The 7,292-nt window shown below is 61.0% G+C and overlaps 1 non-coding gene across 1 annotated transcript; it reads right to left on the bottom strand.

Annotated features, from left to right (window-relative positions):
• Window positions 1-2,288: 2,288 nt before the first annotated feature.
• TRNAG-UCC (transfer RNA glycine (anticodon UCC)) lies at window positions 2,289-2,360 on the bottom strand. The gene has a single exon. It is a non-coding gene; the product is annotated as a tRNA-Gly (tRNA).
• Between the last annotated feature and the right edge of the window lie 4,932 nt (window positions 2,361-7,292).

Raw genomic sequence — 7,292 nt, 5'->3', positions numbered from 1 at the left:
CCCCACAAAGTCTCTGTTTCCCACCGGCCTTGCCTGGATCGGCTCCCTCTCCCTCTGATGTCTGGTCTAGACGGCACCCACACTTGGTCAGTGAGGGGAGTCTCACCGCCTGGCGGGCACAGCGCCCCTGGGGCTGTTATCCCCAGCAGTATTGGGGGGCTGGGGGTACCCTCTGAGCACACAAGCTTCCATTGAGGTCTGACCTGAGCTCAGTCCCACCTGTCGGCTTTCCGCTCATCCTCCCATCCAGCCGCCTCCCCTGCCTCCCCACCCCTGGTCGCCAACCCCCCCCTCCACACACACACACACACACAGAGCCTGCACCCCTACTCCTTCACACCCCTCTCAACTGTCAGGGGGTTCCCTTGTCCCAGTCCCAGCTCTCTCTAGGAGGCTCCTCAGACACAGGGCAGCTTCCGCCCAGCAGACGGGTGCCCACTAGCACTAGTTGCCCCTCCACACGAGTCATGAGGCCCCCTCATCCCCCTCACCCCTGGCATCTGCAGAGTCCCCCAGGCCCCCACCTCATGAGGTCCCCAGACTGGTCAGCTCCAGCCCCTGCCCTTCCAGAAGGCCAGAGCTCCGCAGGGACATATTGGACTCCTCCTGCCTCCCAGCATCAGGTATGGGGGAAGGGGGGGTGTTGGCCTGGGTCAGGAGGGGGTGAGGGGGGCAAACATGTCCTTACTGTGGTCATGCCCCTCTTCCCAGGCCCCTTTCTGTCATTAGGCCCCTTACCCACCTACCCCTACACCCATCTCAGAGGCCCACCCACAGCACGCGGGGTTGAGGGCAGTAGCCCCCTTCCTTCCCTCGGTGGGGATGACCGGCATCAGGATGTGAGGGGACCGTCTCCCAAGGTGTCCCTGGATCTGGTCACAAGCCGGTGTACCATGGCCGCTCACTGGTGCAGCTCGCCGAACACCCGCGTGGCCGGTACAGAAAGATGTGGCGCGAAGGGGACCGGGCTCTGCAGTTCCCTCCTGGGAGCCGCAAAAGAATCCGACGGAGGGGCGCGACTGGAGCTAGGGAGAGCCACGAAGACCAGGCTGTAAGGCAGGAGGGGACTCAGCGGGGACCCAGCCAGGGAGCCAGGTGGAGGAGCTTCTGCAGGACATCCCCTGCCATTGACAGGACAGAGAGCATGAGGGAATCAAGGGGGGCTGGGAGGGTCCCTGACGGCCATCTACCCGTCACCACCACCTCCACCACTGGCCTTCGGGGTCCCCTCTGGCGCCATTCTCTATTTCCTCGCGTCCACCTCAACCACTTCGTGGCCTAGCGAGGCGGTCGGACCCCCTCAAGATTCATCCTCCCACCTCTGCCGCTCCCCCTGCCCCCCACAGCCAGGGAACTCGGCTCCTATGAGCTCCGCTGGTGTCCCCTACGGAGCCACGGATGCGCCAGCGCCCGCGAGTGCTCATGAGCCCATGTGCCTGCTGACACCAGTGGTGACCTGACGGATCGTAGGCCCTCGCTGGTGGCTGTGGGGACACACGGGCGCTTCTGTGGGAGTGCGTGCTGGTGCCCCGGGTGTGGACCTCGCATGTCCTGTGTGCGTTTGGTGGGCTGGCTGCGGGAGTCGCTTTTGTTGTGCAGGGGCGAGTGGCAAGTGTTTGGTGTGTGCATCGAGTGTGCCCGGGGAGTGCCGGGGGAAGAGGTGAGGGCGTGGTGGCCTGGGTCAGGAGGGGGTGAGGGGACATACATGCCCTTGCTGTGGTCATGCCCCTCATCCAGCTGGGAGGAGAAAGGCGGCCCACTGGGCGGGCTTTGGAAGTCTAGAAGAGCGGAGTGGCAAGGAAGCTGAGCAAAGAGGGAAGAGCTGAGAGGCTGGGAAGGTGCTGCTCAGGGACGGTGGCGGAGGGCGCCTAGGCTGTACTTCTTTGCAGGTGCACAGAGCAATCCAAAAGGATGGCAGGTGAGAGACGGCGAGCATTGGTGAGGTAGAGAAGAAAAGCCTCCCTGACCGGGAATCGAGCCCGGCCGCAGCAGTGAGCGCACTGAATCCTAACCACTAGACCACCAGGGAACATTATGTGTTCCCCGCATGCGCCTCCTAAACTCGATACTTGGGGGGATAACCCTCCACACTCCCTGTTTGCTAGTGCCTCCACCCTTCGTTTTACCAGCTTCCGGCAGTGGGCAAGTCCCGACAGCTCCGTGCTCCTCCTCTGCCAACACACACACACAGACGCTCTCCCTCTCTTTCTCTCACTCTCTTTTGCTGGCCTTGGTTGACAACCCAAACTCCCCAGAAGGCGCTAGGTAAAATAAAAATAGCGTCATGTTGCATTGGCCGGGAATCGAACCCGGGTCAACTGCTTGGAAGGCAGCTATGCTCACCACTATACCACCAATGCACAAGGCCTATGATCCTGCACCCAGCTGGTCCCAGCTCCTACAGGCCAGTACCTAAGCACTGAAGCAGCCAGGAAGTCAGCCTGCTTGGAGTTGCCAAAGAGCCAAGGGTCAGCCCACACTCTGCCTGTGCAAGCCCGTTCCCGGGGCTCCTGCTGCCCTGCCGCCCCCGCCCCCCTGTTCCCCTCTCCCCAGGACTTGGGCTCCACGTGGCAGCGCAACCCTGGGCTCCTACAGAGCCCTCTCCAAACCCCTTCTCCTCCACCAGGGCCCTGCAGACCACACTGGCCGCAGCCACAGGGTACTTCCTCATCCGCCTCCCACTGGGCTCCAGACCTGGCACCCACTTTAGACGGTTGACGGTCTGGTACCGTGGAGTGCCAAAAGGTCACACCGCTATGGCAAAACAGCATCCGACCACGTGGAGGAAAAGAAGCCAAGAGGCCCACGAGGGCCACGTGGGCACGGAAGGAGGGTAAGGCGAGCAGGCGGGGAGTCCAGGCCAGCCTTGGCGGGAGATGGCGCCCGCAGTACATGTGGCTGGCCAGGAGAGAAGGGTGTTTTGGGCACCAGAGGGTGGTGGGATTTCGATGGCAAAGAAGGAGGCAGCAGCGACCAAAATGGATTACTAGCTCCATGTCGCGGAATTGAACTCTCATCTTCCACGTGACAGGCAGGGATACTCACCACTACACTAATAAGGGTGGCAAGGGTGACCAATGGGATGCCAGGCCCCTCTCCTGCCACCCACGTCCTGCCCTGAGCTGCCCTAGGCACTGCACCTACCCGCCAGCCCTCTCCACCCACAATCCCCCCTACACACACATGCACACACACACCGTGATGAGTCTCGCTGATCCGGACCCCGACCCCCAGCCAGGTGGCACAAATCTCCCGCCAAATGCCACATCTGTTGCCTCCCACATCGTGTTGGTGACCGGAGGGAGTGGCACCAGCGATAGCCAAAGGCTAGAGACTGGAGGAGGCGAGCAGCCAAGTGGGCACACGCCCTGCCAGTCAGGGAACCACGGGCCGGTGGGAGTGTGCTGAAGCCTTAGGGGGAGCTGCGGTGAAAGCGAGGCTGCCCCCCCCCCCGCCAGCCGCTGCTGCCCACGTGGCCATCCCAGGGCCGTCTCTGCCTCTTGCCTGCGCACTCAGACTGAGGGGCGCCTGACTTTGGTGCATCTAGCCCAGGGCACTGGCGCTTTGCACCTCCCTCACAGCCAAGCCAGGGGGTGGTGACCAGGCCCACCATCAGGATGGCCAGCGGTCGAAGGTGCTGCTTTAAGGTCGCAGTCTCCCCTGGAGATGTGGGCTCGAATCCCATTCCTGACAAGCACCCATTTTGACCCGCCCAGCCCAGTGGCCCCACAAGGGCCAATACCCATCGTTGCCCACGGCTAATACATGAGGCCCTCATTTCCTGGCTCACCTCCTTACCCATTCTTCCACCCCGGCCCCCCCCCCCCCCCCCGCCTCTCCAATGCACCCGCTTCTCAGGCACCTCGCCTTTTCCCACCCACCCCCCTCCTTGGCCCAAACACCCCAGCACCCCTGCACCAGCCCCTTCCACCCTCTGCTGCCTGCCACTGGGCCACTCGTGCTCTGCGCATGCTGGCCAGCTCCTGTGGCCTCACCCCACAGCCGCTGACCCCCGCTGTTAGTCCTTTCTAGCCGGCCTGCCCTCCCCTTCCTACCTCAGGCTCCAGCTCACCTCCCATCCCACACCAACACCCACACCGGTCGCCAGCAATACCACCAGCACTTACATCTCTAGGATCGGTCACCTGGGTGCAAAGCCCTCCATGGTCCAAACCCTCCCCCGACTTCTGTCAGCTGAGGCTGTGGTCCCAGTCCTGTGCGCTGCACCAAGGCCTCACCACCACCAAGTCCCTGCTCTCCACACCCTGCCCAGGTGACTACCCCATCTTGCTGGACGGCTGGGCCCCCATGCTGGTTCATTTTGGGACACATGCCACCAACAACACCCCCATCCCAACACTCCCAACCCCTAGCCCAGTCCACCCCGTGTACTCACATCCCAGATGGCCAGGCCGGACATTCCAGGATCATTGCACCTGGCCGGCCAGAGGAGCCCGATCTGAACACACAGTCTCCAGGAGGAGCCGACAGATGGCCTAGACCCATGCCCACCCCCTCTGGTCAGCCATAGCTATCCACCAACCCTCCATTCCTGCAGCTTACCTGGTCTCCCACGGCCTTCCCAGGCTCCTCCTAGCCATCCTAGCGCTCCAATGCCCCCACCTGATGTCCACCCCCACCAACAGCACAGCGGAGCTGGTTCCGGGGACCTGTGAGCATGTGGCCAGACCACAACAGCGAGGCTTCCACAGACCCAGGTCTCTTAGCCTGAGCAGTGGTGGCAGGGGACGTGCTCAGAGTAGGCAGGGCCCAGACCATGGCAAGCAAGGAGGCCCAGACCCTCCGTCTCCCTTCCCACCACCATTCCCCCCACCCCTCACCCCAGCCCCACCCCTACCCACCTCACTCTGGCTCCTACACACTACACAGGCCAGAAAGCCAGCCAGGAAGGGACTGTGGGTCGGGTCGAGGAAGGTGTTGTCACCTACCACACCGTCCGTGCTCTGCCACCCCCACCACAGCTCACCTTCCCCCATCAGAACTGGACTGCCCCAAGGGCCTGCAGACGCCAGAGGAAGAAGGACAAGCTGGGACCCCTAGGCCACAGAGAGGACTCAAAGCATGATGCTCTCCCGTGCCTCCCCCACCGCCATCCTGGGCTTCCACTGCCCTCGAGGAGAACTTTGCCTCTCCTTCTGGTTGGCGCTCTGCTCCCGACCTCCTAATACGCACGCTGCAAGGGAGCTAAAGACACCCAGCGCCGGCAGCAGGCACTATACAGCCACTGGCTGCATCAGAGGCTGGTGAGCCAGCCTTCAGGTATCATGTGCCAGCAGTGCATGGGTGGTTTAGTGGTAGAATTCTTGCCTGCCACGTGGGAGACATGGGTTTGATTCCTGGCTCATGCAACTGGTTGTCTACCTTTCAGTCCTGCCCTAATTCCCAGTTCATCTCTGCCTCCTTGTCCCAGTTCATCTCTGCCTCCTTGAGCTCCACACGGACCCCTCACAACCACTGGTTCGGGTCAACTGTGTCCACCCAGGCCCTACCTGAGAGAGGCCCTTACCCTCCTATAAGACACCCTCCTCCCTCTGGCCTTCCCACCACCTCTGTCCCTGTCCCCAAGTCACTCTGGTGGCCAAGTCAAGTCCTTCTCCTCAATCCCTTTGCCCTTAAGGAACTTGCCGCTGCTACCATCACACACACCACCACCACCCGACCAAACGCCCTTACTCGCTCCCCTCACCCCTTCTCCACTCTGTTTTTGCTCCCTGGCTCACTCTCCCACATTCTGAGAACTAGACCAAGGGCCTTACCCATGTGCTCAGGCACCAGTCACCTCAACTAACTCCACACGTCTCTCACACTCACCGCATGTCAGAGGCCCACGCTGCCCTGACCGAGGTTTATTGCTGTCAAGGCGTCCCACCAAGCCTCTATTTCTCATGGGCTTTGCCTGGACCTGCTCCCTCTCACTCTGGGGTCTGGCCTAGACAGCTTCCCAGGGCAAACGCACTTGGTCAGAGAGACAAATCTCACCACCTGGTGGGCACAGCACCTGGGGGGCTGTTCTCCTCTGAGGTGTTGGGGGCTGGGGGTACCCTCAGAGCCCACAGGCTTCCATTTGGCTCTGACCCAAGCTTAGTCCCACCTGTCGGCTTTCTGCTTATCCTCCCAGCCAGTGGGTTCCCATACCTCCCCACTCCTGGTTGCCGATCCCCCTCCACACACACTCACACACACCCCCCCCCCGCACTCCTTCACCCCCCTCTCAACTGTCGGGGGATTCCCTGCCGGGACCAGCTCGGCATGAACACGTTTTTTTGAGTGGGGAAGGCTGAGGATTAGAAATAGATGCAGTAACAAACACACAAAGACACACAAGCATAGAAAAGCGAGGATCAGGTGGGCAACACTTCTCTGATGGAGAAGTTGTGACCAGAAGCAGCCTCAGGTTTATTCTTTTAAGGGGCAGGAAACAGGGGAGCTGGCAAGTGGCATGGTGGTTAAAGGTGCTGGACTCCCACAAGGCCGACCATGGCTCAAGTCTCGGACCTGGTAGCTTGCTTTTCTCACTTCTTCTCTTTCTCTCTGTCTCTCTTTGATCAAACTGGAAAATAATAATGATAATAATAAATAAAGTTAAATAAAATAATTCTTTAAAAACCAACAAACAAAAGCGGGGGAAGGGGAAGATGGGATGCAAAGTCAGTTGTTTTCGGATGTAAACCGTCTGAGGATGTGAAAGTGACTGGCGCCAGTAATTTCCCTGATCTTTTGGGGGACAGTCTGATAAACGCATGTGACTTCCTTTAGCCCCCACTGGGCAGTATCGGGGTACCGGGTATCAACAGCAGCAGGAAGACAACCATTGATGGCAGGCAGGTGCTGCTTTCCTGTGTAGATGCTTCTCAGTAGCCCTGCGGGAGTGGCTTAGGAAGCGCGTGTCTGCACGTGTCTCCAGGCCACGTGTTGTCGTCACGTGTTCAGACTGGCTGCTCTCCGCAATTCCCTTGTCCCAGTCCCGGCTCTCCCTCAGGGGCTCCTTAGACACAGGGCAGCTCTTGCCCACAAGATGGGATTCCCCTCGGGGCTAGTTGCCCCTCCACACCAGACAGGACACCCCCTCACTCTCCTCACCCCCAGCACCTGCAGAGTCCCCCACACCCCCACCTCCAAACCCGCAGAGCCCCCCCCCCCCCCCCCTCCACATGGCCAGCCCCAGCCCCTGCCCTTTCCAGAAGACCCGAGTTCTGCAGGGACATATGGACTCCTCCTCCCACCTCCCAGCACCAGGCATGGGGGAAGGGGGTCTGACCAGCTGGCTAGGG

This window comes from Tupaia chinensis, unplaced genomic scaffold (genome assembly GCF_000334495.1).
Source record: "Tupaia chinensis unplaced genomic scaffold, TupChi_1.0 Scaffold139585_1, whole genome shotgun sequence".
Lineage (NCBI taxonomy): Eukaryota > Metazoa > Chordata > Mammalia > Scandentia > Tupaiidae > Tupaia > Tupaia belangeri.
Note: the sequence above shows the minus strand (reverse complement) of the source record. Positions and strands in the feature narration are given on the sequence as shown.